The following is a 26,706-nucleotide window of genomic DNA, read 5'->3' on the forward strand; positions in this document are numbered from 1 at the left end:
TCCCCCATAATGAGATCTATTATAATGTAGTAAGCTCAATGATGAGATTTGTTCTCAGTAGTCAATCAATTAAAAGGGTATTTCCTTGGGGATGTGGACTGCTTCAAAAATGTTAGACATTCATGCAAGTCTTGCTTGCTTTCTGCTTGGTCTGAACCTGGCAACTGGCTCATCTTCTGACTTCTGGTGCTCTGCACTTGAGCCAGTGACTTGCTCTATTCCTGTCAACCTGCCAACCTTTCTGCCTGTCAGATCTGCCTATCACATTTGATGTCAGACCTGCCAGCTTGACTATCTGCCTGCCTGACAGTCTGCCTGACTTCAGGACCTGTCTGATGGACCTGTTTGTCTGCTATCTGATCTACCAGTCTTCAACTGACCTGGGCTTGAGACTTGCCTACTTCTACAATTGTATGAGCCATTTCCTTGATAAAAGCCCAGGTCAGTTGAACCAAGATTGGCATTTAGCAACAACATATATGTATGTATATATATATATATATATATTATATATTTCACTGGTTTCACCTTTCTAGAAAACTTAGCCTAAAATAAAATATTTGATACTGGAAGCTGTTCTACAGAAACAAAATTGTAAGAATGGGTTTCCTAAGTTGGTTCTTAAGTATGACTAGATTTAACAGCACTTATAATTGTTTTTATTAGTAAAAAGGGCACTGTGAATCCATGGTATGAGGTCACAATGTTAATATGCCAAATATCACCGTAGATCAAGTATTCATGACAAGTAAGACACCTGGTAATTGGGCGTTTGGTACTTTTCTGTAGTTTTGTTAGGGTGGTAAGTGTAGGGAAGATGAGAAGCTGGGTTCTATGAAGAAAAATGTGGCATCAGGATTGGAGGAAGAATCATTAACAACCTGCGATATGCCGATGACACAACCTTGCTTGCTGAAAGTGAAGAGGACTTGAAACATTTACTTATGAAGATCAAAGAGCACAGTCTTCCATATGGATTTCATCTCAATGTCAAGAAAACAAAAATCCTCACCACTGGACCAATAAACAACATTCTTATCAATGGAGAAAAGATTGAAGTTGTCAAGGACTTCATTCTTCTTGGATCAACTATCAACATTCGTGGAAGCAGTAGTCAAGAGATCAGACAACATATTGCATTGGGCAAATCTGCTGCACAGGAACTTTTTAAAGTGTTGAAGAGCAGAGATGTCAGCTTGAGTACTAAGGTGTGCCTGACCCAAGCCATGGCATTTTTAATAGCCTCATATGGATGCGAAAGCTGGACAGTGAATAAGGAAGATCGTAGAAGAATTGATGCCTTTGAGTTGTGGTGTTGGAGGAGAATACTGAAAGTGCCATGGACTGCCAAAAGAACCAATAGAACTGTTTTGGAAAAAGTGCAGCCAGAGTGCTCTTTGGAGGCCAAGATGGCTAAGCTTCATCTCTCATACTTTGGACATATTGTCTGGAGGGAACAGTCGCTGGAGAAGGATGTCATGCTGAGTAAGGTGGAGGGTCAGAGAAAAAGAGGAAGACCCCTAACGAGATGGGTTGGCCAGGTGGCATCATTGATGGACTCAAGTGTGGCAGTGATAGTGAAGTTGGCCCAGGATCGGACATTGTTTCGTTCTGCTGTGCATGGGGTCGTTATGAGTTGGTTCTGACTCGATGGCACCTGACAACAACAACTGACAAGAGATCAAATGGTGAAGGAAAGAGATCAGCTGAAGGCTTCAGAGATACAGCTCAAGCAATACATGAAAGACCCCAATGTTTTCACTTGTGCCTTGAAATACAGCCTCATTTCTTGTAATAATAGATCTAATAATGTCATAAACCAAACCCAGTGTCTTATTGGATTACAAGGCCAATGGAATTCACAATCTCAAATGGTGCCTGATTTTAAAGTAAGAAAATTGATTGTGAAGAAATGGAATTCTGAAACTTAGGATGGGGACATATAGAAAAATAATCAGGAAGCAGTTGACACTGAGCCCCTAAATTTGTTTGAATCACATTTGCTAGCATCACAGCCCTTCCCACATGCAGCAATTACTCCATCTTTGCCTGCTGATATATTATTAGTTAAACCATGATCCACTCTGACCCAAAGAGGTGACCCAATGGAATTTTAAAAATCATTGAAAACTATCACTAATATCATATTCAAGTAAAATATTACTGAAGCTAATTTAAAAATGACTTCAACATGGAATTGATAAAAATTGAGGCTGGGATCAGAAGAGGACTTGTAACTAGGGATATCATTGCTGATGTTGGATGGATCTTGGCTGAAAGCAGAGAATATCAGAAAGATGTTTGTTTGTGTTTTAGTGACTATGCAAATACTTTTAACTATGTGGATCATTACAAGCTATGAATAACATGTCTAAGATTTGGTATTCCAAAACACTTAATTGTGCTCATGAGGAACCTGTATATAAACCAAGAAATCATTGTTTGATCAGAAGAAAGGGATATTGAATGTTTTAAAATCAGGAAAGGTGTGTGCCAGGGTTATATCTTTTCACCATATATTTTCAATCTGCATGCTGAGCCAATAACTTGAGAAGATAGATTATATGAAAAACATGGTGTGTTAGGCTGGGTTCTCTACAGAAGCAACATCAGTGGAACTCATATAAGTGATGTAGTGCTGTTGGATCAGCAATGGACTGAAAAAGGTTGGATATTCAAACTCACCAGCTGATCCTCTGAAACTATAAACAGGATCACTACGTGTTGGAACTGACTCAATGCACTTAATAACAACTTTTATAAAGAGAAATCTATATGAAGGAAATGGCTCACAACTGTAGAGATGGGAGAGTCCCAAGTCCATGTCAGCTGAGCTAATATTGGCAAGTGAAGCTGGCAAGCAGATGGGTGGATGGGAGTCCCAAGTCTGGATCAGGTGAACTAAGACAAGTAGGCAAATAATAGAGCAGATCACTGGCTCAGGTTTAAATCCAGATCCACTAGAAAAGAGAACAAGTTTTTCCTTCGTGTTCATTATATTGTTGAGGGCAGGCTACACCCCCAAGGAAACATCCTTTTAATTGATTGGTTGCTCATAGCCGATCATCATAGAGTTAAATATGCCTGTATTAGATCTCACCATGGGGATAACCATATCTCAACTGCCAAACATCTGGGAATTCTGGCCCAGTCAAGTTGACATGAAACCTTAATTATCACACATGGCATCAGGATTTAGGAAGACTCATTAACAACTTGTGATGAGTAGATGATCCAAATTTACATGCTGGAAGTGAAGAGGACTTAAAATAATTACTGATGAAGATCAAAGACCAAACCTGAATGTAAAGAAACTACCTCTATGTAAAGAAAACAAAAATTCTCACAACTGTACTAATAAATAACATGATCAATGAAGATTAAAGTTACCATAGACTTCATTTTGCTTGGATCTACAATAAAAACTCATGATAGCAACAGTCAAGAAATCAGGTGATATATTGCATCAGGCAAATCTGCTGTGCAAGACCTCTTTAAAGTGCTTAAGAAAAAATGATCAGTTTGAGGACTAAGGTGTGCTTGATCCAGGCTATTTCCAATAGCCTCAGAGGCATGCAATTAGAAGAAGTACTGCCAGAATGCTCCTTAGAAGTGTGATGCCAAGAATTCATCTCTCAAAATTCAGACATGTTATCAGAAGGGACCTGTCCCTATAGAAGGCCATTATGCTTGATAAAATGGAGGGTAAGTGAAAAGGAAGAAGACCCCAAAGAGATGCATTAGCATAGTAAAAGCAACAATGGGCTAAAGTGTAACAATTGTGATAATTGCTCAGGACTGGGAAGTACTTCATTCCATTGTGCATAGGATCACTATAATTTGGAGTTGATTCAATGGCATGTGCTAAAAATAGATGTATCTTGGCAAATGACAGTGGATTGTCAAAAGCTTAACCATGTGGTGACTCCAGTTGCAATTGCAGGTACAGATGTTGAAGAGCAAAGATGTCAGCTTGAGGACTAAGGTACGCCTGACCCAAGCCATGGTATTTTCAGTAACCTTATATGCATGGGAAAGCTGAAGAGTGACTAAGGAAGACCGTAGAAGAATTGAAGCCTTTGAGTTATGGTGTTGGAGGAGAATATTGAAAGTGTTTGTTACTGGATCATAGTAGACATTGAACTCCTAACCATGGATCACCAATTACCATGCAGTTTAAGCTACTCATTATGAATTGGATATTGTCTGACCCAAAGAATCATAAAGTTGGACATGTACAATGGTACTTTATCATTAAGTAGAAGTGGTATATATAATACCAGGCTTGAGCAGGACCTGAAGATACAAGTACGTTGTATAAGGAAGTGGGCCTAGTGCCCATGGCCTCCACTCCTATAACATTATCTTCCCCCTCCCAGTTTATACCTATGGTTTCATGGGGAGTAACTTATAATAAATTGACTGAGGAAGAGAAAACTCATGCTTGATATACAGATGTTTATGAATAATATGCTGGCATCATTTAAAAGTGGACAGCAGCAGCAAAACAACCCCTTTCTGGGACTCCCCTGAAGGACAGTGGTGAAGGGAAATCTTCCCTGGAACCGTACATCTGGTTGTTCATTTCGCTTGGAAGGAGAAATTGCCAGTTGTGCAACTGTATACTAATACATGGGATGTGGCCAAAGATTTGGCTGGTTGGTCAGGCACTGGAAAGCAGAGAAAATAGAGTCTAAGACACCCCTTAATGTAAAATTACTTATATCACTTTCTTCCTGTATTTCTTGCTTCCTTCTTTCTTTCTTTCTGCGTGCTTCCGAAGTTTGTCCTTGGATAAGTGGCTCCCTCTTGATCTCTAATGGTTGCCTATTTTCGGTGGTGTGTGTACTTCACTGATGGTGTTGTTCCCTCTATGTATTTATCTATGGCTTGTCTAAAAACTGAATCATGGGAGTGAGTTCATTTCAAGACCTGAAGAGTGATCCAGTGCCATAGTCAGGGGCTAAGTCCATCTCCATCTGACTAGTAAGCCCATTATTATTATTATTATTTTTATGATTTTGGTTTTGTTCCACATTTTCTCACACTGTATCCAGAATCTTCTAATATGATTCCTTTCAGAACAGTTGGTATTAGAAGCTCTCTGATCTCAGGGTCATGGAGACTGGCATTCATGTTGTTCATAAGTCCATAGGACTAAATGTTTTCAGGTCTCTTCAATCTTCAACACTTAAAGACTAAATTATGGAATGGGTGCAAAATAACTGGCCTGGTACAAACACTCAGTAAAAGTCTGATGTTAATATTTGCCTCATTTTCTTTTTTACAATACAGTGTGTCTGGGGCTGGTTTCTCAATAGAAACAAAATGAGTGAAACTTATACATGTATATATGTAAAGAGAAGTTTATATAAAGAAAATGGCTCACAATTGAAGAAGTAGGAGAGACCCAAGTTCAGGTCAGATGAACCACAGTCAGTATGCAGGCGGGCAGGCAACCAATAGATCAGGCCACTGGTTCAAGTACAAAGACACGGATGTTATAGGACAACTCAGATGCAAAATGTAGATCCAGAAGAAACCAAATAAGTTTTGCCAGAGTGTCCATTCTATTGGAAGTAAATCACACTCTCAAGGAAACATCCTTTCAGTTGATTGAGTGCTATTAGCCAATCATCATAGAATTAACTACACTGTGTTAGATCCCACAATGGAGATAACCACATCTCACCTGCCAAACCACAGGAAATTGTGGCCCAGTCAAGTGGACAGAAAACATTAAGTATCACACCATACTTACTAATTCTCTACCTTTTCATCCTCAGGTTTAATTTATTCTAGAGGAATTTACCTATATTTGCTGTTGCTTATTCTGCTTTGCTTAATTTTTTTTTTTTTTTTTCAATTCCATATAGACATCAATATTCTTGTCAAGTAAACCCTTTCCCTATGGAGTCTCAACCATGGTCACAATTTTGACTAGTTCCTGAATCCATTATCAATTAGCCAGGCAGCTTTCTATTTCTTCAACGTTGAGTTTATCACCATGAACTCCTGTTGCTCTCTCAGCCCCTTCAATAATGTGGTCACTATTGGACACTGTGACCATATTGTCCAATGCAATAAAATTTCCTTCACTGTAGTAGGACTATCTTGACATTCCTACTATATTGGACATTCCCATAATCAGAAATGAAGGACTGTTGCCACATCTACTGGGAATACTGTGGGCATAGTTCCCTCAACTGCCAACTTCTTTAGGTATTACCTGGAAACAGCCATTTCATTCTAGTCATGCCCAATTTCTGGGAAGCCCATATCCAATAAATGATAAACATGGGTAGAAAGATCTAGCTTGCTACCTCTAAGAGTTAACCCTGAATGGCCATTCCAACTCAAGCTCATTGTAGGATCACCTGAGACCTTTAGTGGTTCTGTACCACAGCTGAGGAGTCCCGGTGTGGCACTGTGGGTTAATGTGCCAGACTGCAAAGCCATTTGAACTGCAAGGTCGGCAGTTCAAGCTCACCAGCTGCTCTATACAGGGTCACTATGGGTCTGAACTGACTCGACAGCACTTCACAACAACAACCACAGTTGAACTTCTCCCTATGTCCAATCCTTTTCCTTCCTTTCTTTTCCTCAGGTTTTGATCGTCAGAATATACCATAATAAACATAATGCACACTAATCTCTATCTCAGAGTTCCACAGAACTCAGTCATTGGTTAATGCTTTATTCTAATTTATTGAATATTTTACATTTATGATAATGCTGTATCATAATGATCATTATCAAGAATAGTTCAGTCCTTCGACATTTCTTAGTAGAATCATTTCAATAATGTCTTATCTAGTTTTCCTGCCTCTGATCCATACTCCATTGGGGAATCATAATTATTATTTTAAATTAAACTCTGAACATGCTTACATTTACTTAAAATTTCTCAATAGTTCTCTCATGTCTAGAAGATAAAATCAAAACAACTTACCCTGGCAGAAAAGACCAATCATTCAATTGGATCTTGCTCAACTTTAAAACTTATCTTCTAACCATGACTTTATTCCATGTCCTCACAGAATTACATCTTAGTGAAAGTAATACATACTAAATAAATAACAATAAAGTTTGTGTAACTACAAATTATGGTACAGTTATGGAGATAAACTATAGTGAATGAAAAAAAAAAAAAAAAACCATATGGAATAAGGAAATAGAAGGGGAGCACAGTGGCTCTGTTAAATGAACACTGGACTGTTAACAACATGGTCAGTGGTACAAGTCCACCAGTCACTCTTTAAGAGAAAGATGTGACTTTCTGCTCCAGTAAAGATTTACATTCTCAGAAGCCCTATACATGGCTGCTATGAGTTGGCACTAACTCGATAGTACTTAACACGACCAACAATATCAATCTTAGGTGCTAGAATTCTTGCTTTCATGTAGGAGATCTGTGCTTGATGTCTGGCTAATAAAACATATGCATATTTATCAATAAAAACTTGCATACTTCTATGATGATTAACCCATTTTAGTGGAACTTCCAGACTAAGAAAGACTAAGAATAATGAATGGCCTGGTGATCTACTTCTGAAAAATCAGTCAATGAAAATGCTATGCAACACAGCGATCTACTATGTAATCAATTATGGAACTCATGTAGAATCAGGAAGTATTTCACTGCAATCTCACATGAGTTATAGGCAGACTGGACAGTAGCTAACAACAAGATCAGTACAAAACCAGTAAAATGTTTCAAGTATGGGACTGCCCTGACCAGCTCTGCATTTTGAAAACTAAAACAAATACTTGCACTTTGTGAAGAATGTACTGAAAAGACAAAACAGGAAGCATTACAACAAGAAAAAAAAAAAAAAAACCAAAAAACTAGCTAGGAGGTTATTGTAACAGTCAAAGTAAGAGATGATGAAATCTCACCTAGATTGGCAGCAGTGGAGATGACAAGGAGAAGATGGACTCATGCCCTTTATAGGATTTATCTTTTGTGAATGTGGGTGGTGGATTATTGTTGTTGTTGTTAAGTGCCATCGAGTCGGTTCTGACACATAGCGACCCTGTATAGGGTTTCTGAGGAGCAGCTGGTGAGCTTGAACCAGTGACCTTGCAGTTCAAACAATTTTGCAATCTGGAATATTAATCCAGGACTCTACACCAGGACTCTATGTGTTGGATTAGAGATAGGATTAATTACTGGAAGTATGAGAAATGTTTCATGTGATATTATATCATGAGCATTAAAAGACACAGAAGTATGTTTACAGAGATTTGAAACACTGAAGGAAGATTCCCTGAGTGATGCAAAGGGTTAAATACTCAACTACTTGTTTAAAGAGTTGCAATCTGAACCCACCCGCAGGTGCTTTGGGTCAAAAGCCTGGTGATCTCCTTCCAAAAGGCCACAGCTTTAAAAACCCCATAGAGCAGTTCTACACTGTAACATATGAATGTGACATGAGTTGGAATAGACTCAACAGCAACTCTTTTGGAGTTTTTGGTTTGATACATTGATGGAGAAGCAATCTGTCAGGAAAAATAACAAGAGTTAAGTAAGTTTCATCATAACTAAGGTGCCACTATTGGTCTCTCCCCATTCAGAGTAAAGAAAAATAAAGAAAATCAAAGCTCCAAAGGACTAATGGGTAATATGAATCCCAGACTCAATGGCATTCAGACCAGAAGAACAAGATTGTGCCTGGCTACCATATCATTCTTCGTGGATCAACTATCAACACTCACGGAAGCAGCAGTCAAGAGATCAGATGAAATATTGCATTAGGCAAATCTGCTGCAAAAGAACTTTTTAAAGTATTCAAGAGCAAAAATGTCAGCTTGAGGATTAAGGTGCACCTGACCCAAGCCATGGTATTTTCAATAACCTCATATGCTTGTGAAAGCTGGATAGTAAATAAGGAAGACCATTGAAGAATTGATGCTTTTGAGTTATGGTGTTGTAGGAAAATATTGAAAGTGCCATGGGCTTCCAAAAGAATCAACAGATCTGTGTTGGAAGAAGTGCAGCCAGAGTGCTCCTTAGAGGCCAAGATGGCCAAACTTTGTCTCTCATAATTTGGACATGTTGTCAGGAGGGACCAGTTGCTGGAGAAGGAGATCATGTTTGATAAGGTGGAGGGTCAGAGAAAAAGAGGAAGATCTTCATTGAGATGGATTGGCCAAGTGACAGCATTGATGGACTCAAGAGTGGCAACAGTAGTGAGGTTTGCCCAGGATCGGGCAGTGTTTTGTTCTGCTGTGCATAAGGTCTCTATGAGTCGGTACAGACTCAATGGCACCTAACAACAACAAACCATATCACTGCAGATTACTTTGAAAGGGAACACAGTATGAGGTTCTGGATGGAGTAGAAATAAAAATGGAACAAAACTCAGTCATAAAAAATAACCAAGTCTACTGGTCTGATAGGAACTGATGGAAGCCAAACACTAGAGAGATCTATAAGGTGAATATTAATGCCAGGTTGGTACACAATCCTTAAACCAATCAGCTAGAAGAGATCAAAACAACAGTATTTCTCCAGAGATAAAATTCAGAAGGTAAGATGGGATAGGATAAAAAGAACAAAAGGAAATAAAAAACACAAGGAAGACGTGGAGAGTGCTATTATGTTGTCAGGATTGCAATCAGTGTTACAAAAAAAAAAGGTGTATGGATTGTTGAATGGAAAACCAATTTGCCCTGTAAACTATCACCCAAATCACAATAAAAAAAAAAAAAAAAGAAAGAAAAATGAAAGGTAAGTTTCAGATGTGAAGTATGATTTGTCTGTGAGTCATACCAACAAAAAACATAAGAATTCATATGTATGGGGACTCACAGATAAAGTCTAGACTGCACAAATACTTAGGAATCCACTGTGTCCATTCTGCTCACAAATTATTCATGATTAGATCTCACTCACCTAAAGCAATCTGACAATATGAACTGCAGACAGTTCTTTTTCTTTAATCTGCATTCTTCCCCTGGGATTTATACTGAGGATTTAGAGAATCTAATTTAAATTAAGAGTCTCTATGACTTAATTCTATTTAAAAAAAAAAAAAAAAAGTGTTAAGTGTTTTACTTGCAAAGTTACCTTCAAGTGAAAAGGAGTGGAGATATCACATTTGAATGAGAAAGTCAGGATGCTTAAAGCATTCTTATGCTGTCTTAATTTTCTTCCTTTCAAGTTCCATGGAAGAAAAGGTTCAGGCATTATTCCAACTGTTTTGTATATCTATTTAGAAAAATGATCCCCCTGTATCCCTCAGTAGCCAATTAAGATACGACACAAAGACATGAATCATACGTTTTAGCTGGATGCCTACTAGATTGATTTGAATTGGTCTATTAATGAACCTGGCTATTACAAGCTGTTTATGCATTCAACTCTTAACCAAAACATTGGTGTCTGAGTTCATGAAGCTGCACGGCAGAAGAAAGGCATCTACTTTTGAAAATTCAGTCACTGAAGCTAGTATGGAACACAGTTCTACTCTGACACACCCGGAGTCTCCGTGATGGCTAGTACTTTCATTCTTGCTTACTTTTACAAGATTCTACCTAAGATACTTTCACAACCCTTGATTTAACTCCAACATATATACATTGCTTATTGAATAGTCTCTTGTGGATTTTGATCCAAATATTTTGCCATAAATTCTTTAATTCTTCTTGTCATGTACCATCAAGTAATTTCAACTCACAGTACAACTGCCCATAGGGTTTCGTAAGAAGAAATCTTTATGGAACTGGACTATCACATGTTTGTCCCAACGAGCAGCTGGTGGGTTCAACTCCAACGTTTGAGTTAGCAGCATAGTATTGAACAATTGCACCACCAAGGATTATTCCTGAATTCTTCTTGTTGTTATTAGGTGACATTGAGTTCACTCTGACTCATAGTGACCCTATGCTCAACAAAATGAAACATTACTGGGTCCAGTGCCATACTCACAATTGTTGCACTTGAGCCCATTGCTGCTGCCACTGTGCCAATCCATTTCACTGAGGATCTTCCTCCTTTTCACAGACCTTCCACTTTATCAAGCATAATGTCCTTCTTAGGGTATGGTCTCTCCTGATACTATGTCTGAAGTGTGACAGATAAAGATCCTTGGTTTCTAAGGAGCATTCTGGCTGTACTTCTTTTTACACAGATTGTTTATTTGGATAGTTCATGGTACTGTCAGTATTCCTCTCCCACACCATAACAGAAATGAATCAATTCTTCTACAGTCTTCCTTAGGAGCTCTGGTAGCGTAGTGGTTACGAATCGGGCTGTGAGCCGCAAGGTCAGCAGTTCGAAGCTACCAGATGTTCCGCAGAAGAAAGATGAGGCTTTCTGCTCCCATAAAGATTTACAGCCTCAGAAACCCTGTTCAGGGTTGCTATGAGTCAGAAGTGACTCCACAGCACATAACAACAACAACAACAGTCTTCCTTATTCTTTGTCCAACTTTCCCATACATATGAGGCTATTAAACACAAAACAAAACAAAATGGCTTAGTCCTCAAACTGATTTATTTGCTCTTAAACACTTTAAAAAAGTCCTGTGCAGCAGATTTGCCTAATACAGTATATCATTTTACTAGAGTGTTGGTTGTACACCAGGGCAAAATGAAGTCTTTAACAACTTTAATCTTTTCTCCATTTATCATGATGTTAATTACTTGTTCAGTTGTGAGGATTTTTGTTTTCTTTACATTGAGGTACAATCCATGATAACGGTTATATATGGTCCTTATGTTAATTTTCAACCATTCGTCTGTCAGTTTGTTTTGACTTTTGTGTTGTTGTGAAACGGAAGCTATGCTAGTAGCATTTTAAATACCATCAGAGTAGTCCATAGTGAATAAGTCTAAAGAGACATTCCAAAATCTGACAAATTAGGAGAAAGGAGAGGCAAAACACTCCTGAGTGGTTTGCCGCCAAAAAACCCTATAAATAGTAGTAGAACATTAATACCAGAAGATGAGCCCTTCAGGATGGAACACAATCAAAATAAAACTGAGGAAGAACTGTATCCTCAAGTTGTTGACCTTAATGATGTAGAAGGATTAAAGCTTCAGGGACCTTCATCGGTTGATGGGCCATAACTCAAAAGGAGAAAAAATAGCTGCAAACACCCATTAATAATTGGAACATGGAACGTACAAAATACGAATCCACGATGGGATAATATCTTTACCCATACAAGACAGATCAGTTAATGCCACTATTATTCAAATTTACACAACAACCACTAAAATCATTGATGATGAAATTCTGATGTGGCACTGCACATTTATGCACTGGATTGCAAGGTCAGTTTGAACTGCAATGTTGGTGGTTCAAGCTCACCAGTCACTCCTCAAAACCTTATACAGGGTCACTATGAATCAGAACAGAATGGATAGCACTTAAAAACATCAACCAACTTCTTCAGTATGAATTTGATCAAACCTGCAATCAAGATGCATTGATAATTACTGGTGATAGGAATCATCTTGAATTTCTACCTTAAATTTCAGTATTGTAAACAGACTTTTCTACGACATCACTCAGGGAAACCCTGAGATTACTACAATTAGCATGCACCAGTGTTAAATATAATTGGGTTTGCTTCTGCACACAGAGTTCAGTGTATGTTAAAGAAATATTTAATTTTCTTTTTTCCCCTACTTTCTCTTTTTCTCCTCTTTTACCCATTGCATGTGACTACAAAAACAACTTATGAATGCTTGTAAAGAAATCAAGAAGGTTTATGATTAATGAAAAGCAAAGGGAGATTTTGGGGGCAGAGTAATACAATGTTAGGAAATACAAGAGGAAAATGTTAAGAGGCTTGTGTGCAAAATGAATGCTATAGTTGCCAAATACTAGCTACAAATCTGATTCCTGTTTTTAGCATTGATATTGAGTTCCCATGCACTAAAATCAAAGGCTTTTTTTTTTTCTTTTTCCGTCAGAGACAGTACAACACTCCTTACTTCTAACACCAGAGAAAAAATTATTTTCACTGTGAAATGAAATGAACAACAATAACTTTATAGTAAATATGTAGACCAATTTGACGATGTGTTTCTTATTTTACAGGAGCCAAAATGATGTGGCCAGGTGTTCAGGTCTTAAACTTTTAAGATCTGTGGTTCTCAGGCCTAACCTCACTTTAGAATGACTTGAGAGAGCTTTGAAAAAAGTACTAGTACATTGGGCCCCACCCCAGGCCCATTAAACCAGAATCTCTGTGGGTGGGGCCCTGGCATCAGTATTTATGTTTTGAGTGATGTTTTATTATGGTTACATCAGTAGTTTAAAAGCACCTCGTGTGATATTAATATGTGAACTTGGATCAGACGCATTCCTTTTAAGTTGCTATTCCAGTGGTTCTCAGTTTTGGTTTTTAATTAGAAGCACCTAATGAACATATTAAATGTATCATGTTCCACCCCAAACAAATTAAATCAAAACAATTCAAGATGGGCCCCACACAATACTTTTTTTTAGTGTCTTAGGCAATTCTGGTGCACAGCTGGGTTGAGATCTTCTGATCTACATGAGTGAATGGACTGGATATGCTTAAGGCAATTTGATACTAATATTTCTCCCAGGAAAAGTTTTGAGAATTTAGAGAGAATTTGAGGTTATACTTCTTGTTAAGAATGTAGGGAGCAAATATTTTAGATTTCTGGTTAAACTCAGTCTTATGTGAGCAGACGGTGAAAAGCTTTGAAGTAAAAATGATGAGTGCATTGCTCTTACTTTCTCTGAAGTTGTTGTTAAGTGTCCACCAGTTGGTACTGACTCATAGGGTTTCTGAAGCTGTAAATCTTTTGCAAGAGCAGAAAGCCTCACCTTTTTCCCCATTGAGTGGTTGGTAGGCTCAAACCAGAACCGTTGACCTTGTGGTTCTCAGTCCAGAGCTAATCATACTGAGCTACTGCACTCCAATCTCTCTGCAACTAGGTGATGTTATATTTAAAAAAACAGGAGAGAACAAAATATTTATCAGTTATAATTGAAATATCTTGACTAGAAGCACTGGCACAGGACTTATTAACTGTGAATTATGTTCAAATATTTTAAAAAGCAAGTAAAAAAATATATAGCAATAACACTTCTATTATGTTCAGACTTAAAACTCAGTGTAAATTTTCAAGCTTACAGTTCCTACAAAATCTATAATACCAAAATCATCACCAAATTAAGTATAAGCAAAATGAATAATTGATAAAATGTTTATAATTAATATTGATTTTGGTAGATAATTTTTTATATGAAATTCTGCTTTCTAGATTTTCTAGCAGAAAGATGTACTTTCCACTTGTCAGTTTTGGTTAGATTCTAAGCAAGATGGATTCACTGTCATTTGAAGCATCCATTCATCACTGTCATTTCTTTAAATCTTTATTGAGATTGTTCTCAATTGCTAATTCAATGTTCTGATAGACCAAAACTCTTGAAAGTCTGTCTTTAAATAAAATGCTCATAAATTAAAAATGATTATTCTTTAATGCATACTTAATTCTATTCTTACTACTAATAAACTGTACAAAGATCAGATCTTGTTATATAAATATATTCTAAAGTGAGAAAGCAGAGCAAATAGCTTTTATTTTATTTTATTTTATTTTATTTCAAGTTGATAGTCCTGGTGTGTTACTGTGAGCCAATGTGTCACACTGCAAAGTCATTTGAACTACAAGGTAGATGGTTCATACTCACCAGCTGCTCCTTGGAAACCCTATACAGGTTCACTATGGGTCAGGGTTGACTCAATGGCACTTAACAACAACAACATCTCAGTATAATGTGATGACTCAATTATCTCACCTGACTGTTCAAAAGACTGGCCTCTACAAATGTATAGCATCCTGTAGCCACATTTGGCCTTCATTTTGAAGATTATTCTAGTGTACACTACCACTTTAATGATAACAAATTGATCTCTCAATTTATTACATGATTTGAATACCTTTAAGAACTTTCACTGCAAAAGAAAGATCATATCTTGCTAAGTAGTGAAAATAATTTAACTACTAACCATGTATGCAGAGTAGATATTGTTATTTTCCAATTTGGACAAGACAAGTTGAAAGAAACTAGACACATGACAAACACATTAAATAGTCCACTCTTTAACTTCAGTAATCCCTTGGGAACATGGGATCATTGGCATAATTACTAATCCAAGACAGGAAACCATTCCGAGGAGTTCTGTTCAGTTATTTTGTAGGATGCTTCTTTTTCAGATTGTGGTATTTTTTTCTCATGGTCATGCTAAAGTTACAAAGTTGATGGGAAAAGAGAAGGGAATTAAAGTACCATTTTTATCACATCGTATTAAGAGTGTATACTATCAATGTGAAGGAGCTCTGATAGCATAGTGGTTATGAATCAGGTTGCTAATCTCAAGGTCAGTGCTTTGAAACTACTAGCTATTTTGTAGGAAAAGATGAGGCTTTCTGCTTCTGTAATGATTTACAGCCTTGGAAATCGTATACAGGGTTGCTATGAGTTGGAACTTACTCCTCGGCACATAGCCACCACCATCATCATTATCAATATGATTTATTTATGCCTGCTGAAGTTTCCCTTGTTCACCTGGATGAGGTAAGATTGGTCAGTTGTCTCCACTATAAAGTTACTCACTCCTCCCTCTTTCCAGACTCCTCTGCCCCCTTAACCTACTCAGTGTATTTGTGTGTGTTATACAGAATGCTTTCTTTAAGAGTTTTTTTTTTTTTTTTTTCTTTAAATTCTGGCTCTATAAGATGCTCCAAATTTACCTGAGGCATTTACTGCCCCAGGCCTGTTATTGTTTTTTGTTGTTAAATGCCATTGAGTTGGTTTGGATGACAATCCAACTCATAGTGACCCTGTATAGGGTTTCCAAGGAGTGCCTGGTGAGCTTGAACCACTGACCTTATGGTTCAAACCAACCTTACAGTCTAGTGCATTAACCTGCAGTTCCATATCAATAAGGGACTGTAATTTCATTACAGAATTGTATCAGGCATCGATATCTGGGCTATAGATTTTCTTGTTAAACTATAGTACCATTTATTTTAAGATGTATCAGCTGACATAGCAAAATAATATATGTGCTTATACAAGTCTGTGTACACACACACACATAAACATACATGTATACACACATGCATATTATATATATGTACATAAAATCCTGGTGTGGTGCTATAGGATAAACACTGGACCACAAGGTCAGTTTGAACAGCAAGATCAGTGGTTCACACTCACCAGTCACTCCTGGGAAACCTTATACAAGTTCAGCAAGAGTCAGAACTGACTCAATAGCTCTTAACAACAACAACATGCTACCATCTGCTTGTGTCTCAAGTTAAACATAAATTTACACTGATATCCCCAAATTTTAAAACACATTAATGCATGGATTAAAGTAGCCTCTTTTCCCTTTTTTATCTGCAAATTCGCATTCCAACATTGACAAGTCTGACTCACACCATCTTACCATCCATTTATTTATCTGTTCCATTCCAATATGCTGGTATAGCACTATCAGAATTGTTAACCTGTAAACACATGGGAAACAACTTTATTAACTAGGATCCAGAGTTATGTGTAATTAATTTTGCTTCTGGTTTTACAAACTCTACTCATTTCCAAGATAACTTAGGTCAGGACTGCCTTTGATGAAGTTGTTTCATACAGTGTTACACGGTTAGATTTTCTTATTGAAGTTTGCATTTCATTCTGGGATCTCCTCACCTCTTTTATTTGTTACTGGTATTATTATGAAAATGACCTGAAATCGTCAATACAATTTTAAGTGATGATTAAGCAAACAAACACAAAAACTCTTTCTGGTAACAGAAAGAAATTTAATGACTTGACAATAGTCATACATACTTTGTTTGTTGTTGTTAGGTGCCATTGAGTCGGTACTGACTCATAGTGACTTTATGCAGCATGAAACACTGCCCGATCCTGGGCCAACCTCACTACTGTTGCCACGCTTGAGGCCATCGATGTTGCCCCTTGGCCAATCCATGTCGTTGGGGGTCTTCCTCTTTTTTCTGTGACCCTCCACCTTACCAAGCATGATATCCTTTTCCAGCGACTGGTCCCTGCTGACAATATGCCTGAAGTATGAGAGACAAAGTTTGGCCATCTTGCCCTCCAAGCAGCACTCTGGCTGCACTTCTTCCAAAACAAATCTGTTGGTTCTTTTGGCAGTCCTTGGCACTTTAAATATTCTCCTCCAACACCATAACTTAAAAGCATCAATTATTCTACAGTCTTCCTTATTCACTGTCCAGCTTTCACATGCATATGAGGTTATTGAAAATACCATGGCTTGGGTAAGGCACATCTTAGTTCTCAAGCTGACATCTTTGCTCTTGAACACTTTAAATGGTCTTGTGCAGCAAATTTGCCTAATGCAACAAGTCTTTTGATTTCTTGACTGCTGTTTCCATGAGTGTTGATAGTTGATCCAATAAGAATGAAGTCCTTGACAACTTCAATCTTTTCTCCATTGATAAGAATGTTGTTTATTGGTCCAGTGGTGAGGATTTTTGTTTTCTTTACATTGAGATGTAATTCATACCGAAGGCTACACAATTTTCATGTAAGTGTTTGACAATTTAAGGAAACAACTTAGAGATGTAGAAGATTTAAAAAATTATTTTCATTTTACTACTCTATCAAAATAAATCAAACAGCATATTGTATTAGGCAACTCTACTGCAAAAGACCTCTTTAAGCTATTGAAGAGCAAAGATGTCACTTCCTATGTGACAGCAAACGTGTGCCTAACCCAAACCATGGCATTTTCAATCACTTCATATGTATGTGAAAGTTGGACAATGAAAAATGAAGATCAGAGAAAAACTGATATATTTGAGTTATGGTATTGGCAAAGAATATTGAAAGTAGCATGTACTGCCAGAAAAATAAACAAACCTGTCTGGGAAGAAATATAGCCAGAGTGCTCCAAAGAATTGAGCATAGTGAGACATTGTCTTAATAGTTTGAACATGTTGTTAGGAGGGACATATCACTTGGTTAAACAGAAGGTGAAAGATAAAGAAGACTTCCAATGAGATGAATTGACATAGTAGTAGAAGCAATGGGCCTGGTAGTGCTTCATTGTATTGTGCATAGTGTCTGTGTGAATAGAAGCCTACTAGAGGTACCTAACAGCAATAACTATACCAACTGCATTAAGAAAGCCATTCAGTTTTCTTTCTTTAATGGTGGTAATGAGAGTTTAGTCTCATTGTGACAACCAAGGTTCCCACTAAAAGAAGATTTGGTCATAGTTGAGGGTCAGCTTTCTAAGATCACTGCAAACTCACTTGGTTTCCTCAGGACAAGAAGATCATTTAGTTTTAACTGTATTCTAAGCTTCTAAGCACCATTTTAAGTATAATTCACTCACCAAGACAGGTGCGTATTTCTGCTATGTTATTCTATATGGCAAAAACAGTAATGAAATTCAGAAAATTAAATAGAAAATTCAAAGTGATGGAAAATATTTAGGGATCCCAAGTTATGTTAAAAGAATATGTCATCAGTTTTGTAACAAAAATGGGGGAGTAGTTAATCTTACAGTACAGAAACAAAGGACCCTAAGACCATCAAGGGAGATGAGCATGAGTGGAATGCAGGACCTTATCCAGAGAAGCAGTGACACCAGAGATAGAGGCAGAGATGAGGACATGGAGAGAGGGAGTAGCTGAGGACTCTAGATTCATGGAAAGAGAAAGATTGAGTTCTGGCTTGCAGAATGTGCCCTTTGGTTGTTTAAATTATTATATATTCCTGAGTGTTTTTGTGTTCATCACTCCCCCCCCCCCTCCCACCCCCACCCCCCCCCCCAAAAAAAAAAAAAACTCAGAGGGAATAGAAGCAAATAATATTAAATGATGATGCACAGAAGAGATTGTAATCATTGCAACGAAACGAAGGTGTAAAACCAATGTTCTCCTATATAAACTATCACTCAATTCACAATAAAAACTTAAAATTGGAGAAAAAAAAGAATATGTCATCATTGAAAAACACTCAGTAAGTATCCATAATTAACAAGAAGATAGCAAAACTCCCTAATAAACTCATTCTTGGAAATAACACATATTTCTATTATTTATCTATGTTCAAATATATTTTTATTTAAATAATCAAAATGTGCTAATAAACTTAAACAACTTGAAAAGATTAAAGCTCCATTTTCAACTTTCGTTATACTTCATTATACTACTGCCACATATACATACACAGACAAACATATTGAGCCCTCAGACTCTTGCAATCAATATAAGCGTAACTCAAAAAAATTGCTACTAGGATTCCAGTTCATACATTCATGGGTTTATTCCAAATAAATTGTGTTTAAACATGTCTTGGCAATCAGTGAATGGTTGTAGACAATTTTTCTCAGTAATACAATTGTCTTGGTCTCCTTAGGGTACCTTCCAACAAAGGGTGTGTGTCAAAAGTGTTGCATGAAGATCAGCTAGTTCAAATAGATAACTTAAGCAAAGTTGAAGCTAAAAAAGACAATTTTGTGAAACAAATCCTAACCAGGGACAAGTTTTGGATGTTCCAATATGATTCAGAGAGCAAGGTTCAAACAATGGTTTAGGAGTGGCTAGTTAAATTTAGGACTCCTGGTATGGCACTGTGGGTTAGTGTGTCAGACTGCAAAGCTGTTTGAACTGCAAGGTTAGCTATTCAAACTCACCAGCTGCTCCTCAGAAACTCCATACAGGGTAGCTATGGGTTGGAACCAACTCTATGGCACTTAACAACAACAGTTAAATTCAAGGCAGAGAGGTTAATTCAGAATGTTATGGCAACTGGTATTTTGTCATTCAAAAGAGGATAACCACTGGACTGCTAATTATAAGACTGGCATTTCAAACCCACCATTCACTCCTCTGGAGAATGATGAGACTTTCTACTTTGGTAAAAATTTACAGACTCAGGAACCCTTGTAGTGTCTCTATGAGTCAGAAACCGCTCATTGGCACTGGATTTGGTTTGGTTTAGTTTTGGTAATCTTGATAGATTTTCTCAAAGAACATATGACGATCATAGGAGCTTTTTAAGAAGAAATGTTACTTAAATTGAAAACTGCATTGGTAAGAAAAAGGCCAAAAATGTTTACTCCATCACAACAATACACCTGCTTATTCTTTCAGGGTAGCAAGGGCTGTTCTATGAAAATTTCATCAAGAAACCTTACTGCATTTACAGTACTGATCTTTCACCATCAGAAGTCTTTTTGTTTCCAAAACTCAGAGAACATTTAAAAGGAACATAATTTTTTTCTCTCAAGGATGCTAAAACTGCTATTTTAACATACTGTAAATCAAAGAGCACAGAATTCTTTGGGGCAGGATTAGAGGCGTGGAAAACTAACATGTATAGAGCTAGATAGAGGATAACAATTTATCTTACATGTTGAATCTTTTGTTTTAAAAAAAGGTTTCTGTGATTTTGTTGCAACAATTTTTGACCCACTTATTGACTGTGCAAACAATTAGGATAATCACCTTTTATCTTGCTGGTTTTGTAGCAATAAGCAAAGCACCTGCTATGGAAATTAGTGTAAGATACATTGATGCCAAGGAGTACTGGTAACACAGTGGTTAAGTACTTGGATGCTAACCAAAAGTTCTGTAGTTCAAATCTACCAGATACTCCATGGAGAAAGATGTGGCGGTCAATTTCCATAAAGATTACACCCTTGGAAACCATCTGGGGCAGTTCTAGTTTGTGCTAGTGAGTTTCTATGATTTGAAATTGACTTGACAGCAGTGGGTATATTGATAACCAAGTTCTATATCCTGGGACCTGTAAATATGTTAGGTTGTATGTCATAGCAAATTAATGTTAGAAATGGAATTAGATAGTTACAGATGATTTTAAAATAGAGAGATTATTCTGGAAACTCGAGGGAGCCAATGTGATTAAGAAGGTTCTTGAAAGTTGGTGGAAACAGAGGAAGAACCAAAGATACGTAGTATGAGAAGGATAATCTCTCATTGCTGACTTTGAAGATAGATGAGGCAATGGAAAGAGGAGTGCAAGCAACTTCCAAAAGTTGGAAATGGCAAAGAGACAGATTCTGTCCCAGAATTTCCAGAAGGAATATAGTTACAGTTCCACTAACACCTTGACATTAGCCTAGAGAGGACTTTGAACTCCAGACTGTATGATAATTTATGTTCATGTTCAAACTGCTATCTTTGATAATTTACTTGAACCCTTGTTGTTGTTGTTGTTAAGTGCCGTCGAGTCAGTTCCAACCCATAGCGACCCTGTACAGGGTTTCCGAGGGTGTAAATCCTTACGGGAGTAGAAAGCCTCATCTTTCTCCCGCGGAGCAGCTGGTAGTTTCGAACCGCTGACCTTAAGGTTCACAGCCCGATTCGTAACCACTACGCTACCCTACCCTAGACTTATTTATCTAAAAGCCTATTGCATATTTTTCCAATTTTGAGGACCAATAGACACCCCTAACATAATTTGTGCATAACCAAACTGCCCACAAATTATTCCTTCCCTGTCTAAATAAACATAACCTCTATGTGGCCAGTTGTTCAAACCACTTTGTTTCACATCATACATATATTAGCAATTCTTATCAGCTCTACCTTCATGAATCTAACAATGAGACAATCATAAGGGAACTAATGAGAATGTTCACATATTGTGAAGAATACAATCAATGCCACTAACCACTTGTGTAGAAATTGTTGTATAAAAACTGCTGTGGAGAGTCTCACACCTACCAGGGTATGTATGGCTGCGACGTGGGTCCAGATGTCCACCTCCTCCGTGGGTACAATCAGCGAGTTTATGAAGGTGTGAATTACATCGCCCTGAATGAGGACCTGCATACTTGGATGGCGGCAGTCACAGCTGCTCAGATCACGAAGCACCAATGGGAGGAGACTGGTTTGGCAAAGCGCTACAAGACCTACTATATGGAGGGCAGTTTCCTGGAGTGGATCCATAGATACCTGGAGATGGGGAAGGAGTCACTATTGCGCACAGAGCCCGCAAATGCACATGTGACTTACCACCCCATCTCTGAACGTCAGGTCACACTGAGTTCTGGGCTCTGGGATTCTATCCTGCAGTGATCACCCTTAACCTAGAAGCTGGACAGAGAGGAACAGACCCAGGACACAGAACTTGTGGAGACCAGGCCATCGGGGAATGGGAGCTTCTAGAAGTGGGAAGCCATGGTGGTTCCCTCAGGAGAGGAACAGAGATACACGTGCCATGTGCAGCATGAAGGGCTTCCCGAGCCCCGAGCCCTGAGATGAAAGCTGCCTTTCCAGACCACCAGCCCCACTGAGGGAGTCATTGGAGTTGTGATCCTGGGAGCTGGGTCTGTTGTAGCTGCGATGTGGAGGAAGAGGAGCTCAGGTGGAAAAGAAGCAAGCTGCACACCAACTGCAAGCAGTGAGGATGACAGTGCTCAGGGCTCGGATTCGTCACTTACTCCTTCTATAGTGTGAACAACAGCCTTGTGTGGGACTGAGTGATACAAGATTGTTCATACTCCGTTTTCTGATTCAAGAACCCCTGACTTCCATTTCTGCAACGGGTGTCTGAATGCGTCTCTATTGCTATCAACATACTGTGAGGCTGTGGAATTAGCCCATCCTTGCCCTCCGCGGCCCCCTTGAGTCCTTGTTCTGATCTTAAATTCCCTGTTCCAGCAGAGAAGCAGCTGTAATGCCTCCATTATTGATTGAAATATGTACTCCCTAATCTATGTTATAGGAGCTCTGGTAGCGTAGTGGTTATGAATCGGGCTGCGAACCGCAAGGTCAGCAATTCGAAACTACCAACTCTTCCATGGGATAAACATGAGACTTTCTGTTCCCATAAAGATTTCTCCAGCTGCTCAGCGGGAGAAAGATGAGGCTTTCTGCTCCTGTAAAGACTTACAGCCTCGGAAACCCTTTGTAGGGGAGCTATGAGTCGGAACAGACTCGATGGCACTTAACAACAACAACAACCTATGTAATGGCGCTGTGGGTTAAAGCGCCGGACTACAAAGCCATTTGAACTGCAAGGTGGGTGGTACAAGCTCACCAGTCACTCCTCAGAAACCCTATGCAGGGTCGCTATGGTTCGGAAGCGACTTGATGGTACTCAACAACAACAACAACAATCTATGTTATGAATCCTAAGCTCCATGCCTGTGGGTACAATCCTATTTGAGAATATGTTGTCTTTGTTATATTAATGAGGCAAGGACCTTCCTCCAGAGCAGACAAGGAGAAAGAAAGCCTTCCCCAAGAGCTGGCATCCTAAATTCAGACTTCTTTACTCCTAAACTGTGATAAAATTCATTTTGTTCGTTAAAGTCACTCTCTGGTAATGTAGTGGTTATGAGTCAGGCTGATAACCTAAGGTCAACAGTTTGAAACTACCAGCAGTTCCTCAGGAGAAAGATGAGACATTCTACTCCCATATAAGTCAGAACTGGCTTCACAAAATCACCACCAACAACAACGCCATGCCAGGGGGATGACGTCATCTTTGTACATGCGGTGTGGCACTGTGGGATAATCAAGGGACTGCAAGGTTGGCAGTTCAAATCAACCAGCTGCTCCTCAGAAACCCTATATAAGATCACTATGAGTAGGAACTGACTCTATAGTGCTTAACAACAACAGCAACAAAGAAACCCACCTATTGTGTTTCTTTTATAGTAATAGTAGGTAACTAAGACAATAAACAAAGAAATTAAATATAAATAAGTAAATTAAATCTTGGAGTTAAAAAAAAAACAAAACTGCTGTGTAAACCTTCACTGAAAATACAATAATATATTACTTTTTTAAAAACTATAAAATTATTTTTCAATGCCTCCCACAAATACTACATTAGCAGAAACAGCAAAATTACTGAAATTGTTTTCTAACTTTTCCAAATGTTTATTATTTAGAAATTATTTCTCCTTTTGGTGGCTTCTTATCATATATAGACTAAAACCCAGCATTTCTATGACATTTAACCTCTATATACTTCAACTCATTTCCAACCATTCTGTTATAGTATAATACCCCCCATTTGAAATATTATAGTATAACTAATACCTCCCATTTGAAATATTATGGTATAACTAACAGCCCCCATTTGCCATTTGAAATATTATAGCATAGTTCACCCTACTCCTCCCTACGCCCCCCACCTTACCCTATGGAAAAATAATATATTAACTCTTACAGAAAAACCTTGAAGGCCAGAATGACCCAAGGACACCTGAACAAACAGGATAAAACTTAGCCCATACAACCAAGATAAGGGTTTATTGGTGGGTTTCCTCTTACAGGATAAGGACTTACAGGATAAGGATCTGCTGGAATTTACCACCCCAGCTGACAAGACAAGTCTGTGTGTTCCAACAGCTCTGTGTTTCTTGTATAAAACCCTGTTCCCCTCCTCACTTCGGGGTCAGAGTGATTTGGGATTGAACTGACACTCTGGCCACTTGAAATAAACTTCGTTCTCTAAGTTTTCTCTATTGAGTCCTCTCTAACCCATGCTGCTGCAACAGTTCCGTTCCCAAACTCCTTCAGGTGCTTCAAGGGCACTTTCTGTGCCTTTTAAAAGATATTACATCATTTAAAGAGGACTTCCCACACCAGTGCCAGCTGATCTATACTGGAATATTCCTCTATCACTCTCAGTCATTTTATTTTCCTTATGTGCTTATTTTTCATTACATCACTATCTATGTGGTTTGTTGTTGTTGAGTGGATTCCAACTCCTAGCAACTCTGTATAAGGTGTCCAAGACTTTATGTCTTCTCTGGAACAGAAAGCCTCATCTTTCTCCTGCAGAGCAGTTTGTGGGCTCAAACTGTGGTCCTTGTAATTTGTAGTCCAGTACCTATGGAGCCACTACACTCCCATATATGTGGTAGTTGTTGTTTTTGTTACGTGCCATCGAGCTAGTTCCAACTCATAGCAACCTTATGCACAACAAAACGAATCATTGGTCAATCCTGCACTACCCTCACAATCATTATTAAGCTTGAGCCCATTGCTTCTGGCAGTGTGCCAATCTATCTACTTGGGGTTCTTCCTCTTTTTCACTGACTCTCCACTTTACCTAGCTTGATGTTCTTCTCCAGAGACTGATCCTTCCTGATACTATGTCCAAAGTATGAGAAATGAAGTCTTGGGATCCTGACTTCCAATGAGCATTCTGGTTGTATTTCTTCCAACACAGATTTATTTGTTCTTCCAGCAGTTCATGGCACTTTTAAAATTCTTTTCTAACACTGTAACTCAAATGCATTAATTATTCTATGATCTTCATTATTTATTGTCCAACTTTCACATGCATATGAGGCTATTGAAAATGCCATGACTCACATTAGACATACTCTAGTCCTCAAACTGTCATCTTTGCTCTTGAACATTTTAAAGAAGTCTCATGCAACAGATTGCCTAATGCAATACATCTTTTACTTTCTTGACTTTTACAGAAAAAGAAAAGAAGAATCAAAAAGGAGATCTGGTAGCAAGGTGGTTATGAATTGGGCTGCTAACCTCAAAGTCAGCAATTCGAAACTACCAACTCTTCCGTGGGAGAAAGATGAGACTTTCTGCTCCCAAAAAGATTCAAAGCCTCTGAAACCTTATATAGGGTTGCTATGAGTTGGAACTGACTCCACCACACATAACCATCTCCCACCACTTCCATAAGTGTTATGGTGGATCCAATCAAAATGAAGTCTTTGATAACTTCAAACTTTTCTCCATTTATCAAGATTTTTGTTTTCTTGACATCAAGGTACAACCCATACCAAAGACTGGGGTCTTTGATCTTCCTTTTCTGCAAGCAAGATTATATCAACTGCACAGTTGTTAGTGAGTTTTCCTCCAGTCCTAATGTCTTTAATCCAGCTTCTCAGATCTACGTGGTTGTTGTTGTTGTTGTTATGTGCCATGGAGTTGGTTCCGACTCATAGCGACCCTCTACAGGGTTTTCAAGGCTGTAAATTGATTATATTCTTCACAATATGTGAACATTCCTGTTAGTTCCCTTATGGGTATCTGTTAGATTCATGAAGGAGCAGAAAGTCTCATCTTTTTCCCACAGAACAGCTGGTAGTTTCCAACTGCTGTCTGTGAGATTAGCAGCCCAATTCCTAACCACTATGCTACCAGAGCTCCTTGGTAGTGAAAGACAATTTTGCCCTTTGACCTTGGTTCCTTGAAATAACTCTGTGAGTAATTGAGTTGGCTTTATGTAAAATTTTAGATGACATTCACCTGAGAAGTTTTGGTACTGAATGGGGTAGGGGGTTGGTCAGACCAGGAAACACTTGCTTTGTAAGCTAATGTTTACTAATCTTAGGAGGCAAGGTTTAGAGTATTATGCATATACAAGAAGAGTGCTCAATCATGACTAGCTGATAAAAGCATCATTCTAGAGATGAAGTCTCTCCACATCTCGCCTTATGTGTCTCTTCTGTATAATGATCCCCAGTTGCATCCTTTGGTTTTAATAAATCTAATAGTAAGTGTAGTAGTTTCTATGAGTTCTGAGTCATTCCAATAAATTACTTGACTTAAAGGAGTATGAGGAACCAGCAGCTAAAAGTGAAGAAATTTAAGACGGGTCTCTAAACTTGTGGCAAGCATCCTGAAGGGCTAGTGGAAAACCCCAAATCTCTGGTTAGCAAATCAGAAGTTTAGGGAATTACGTGGAGTCCTCAA

The 26,706-nt window shown here is 38.2% G+C and overlaps 1 pseudogene; it reads left to right on the forward strand.

Annotated features, from left to right (window-relative positions):
• The first annotated feature begins 15,535 nt into the window (after positions 1 to 15,535).
• On the forward strand, positions 15,536 to 22,479 carry LOC102821672 (annotated as a pseudogene).
• The last annotated feature ends 4,227 nt before the right edge of the window (positions 22,480 to 26,706 follow it).

This window comes from Chrysochloris asiatica, unplaced genomic scaffold (genome assembly GCF_000296735.1).
Source record: "Chrysochloris asiatica unplaced genomic scaffold, ChrAsi1.0 scaffold00049, whole genome shotgun sequence".
NCBI lineage: Eukaryota > Metazoa > Chordata > Mammalia > Afrosoricida > Chrysochloridae > Chrysochloris > Chrysochloris asiatica.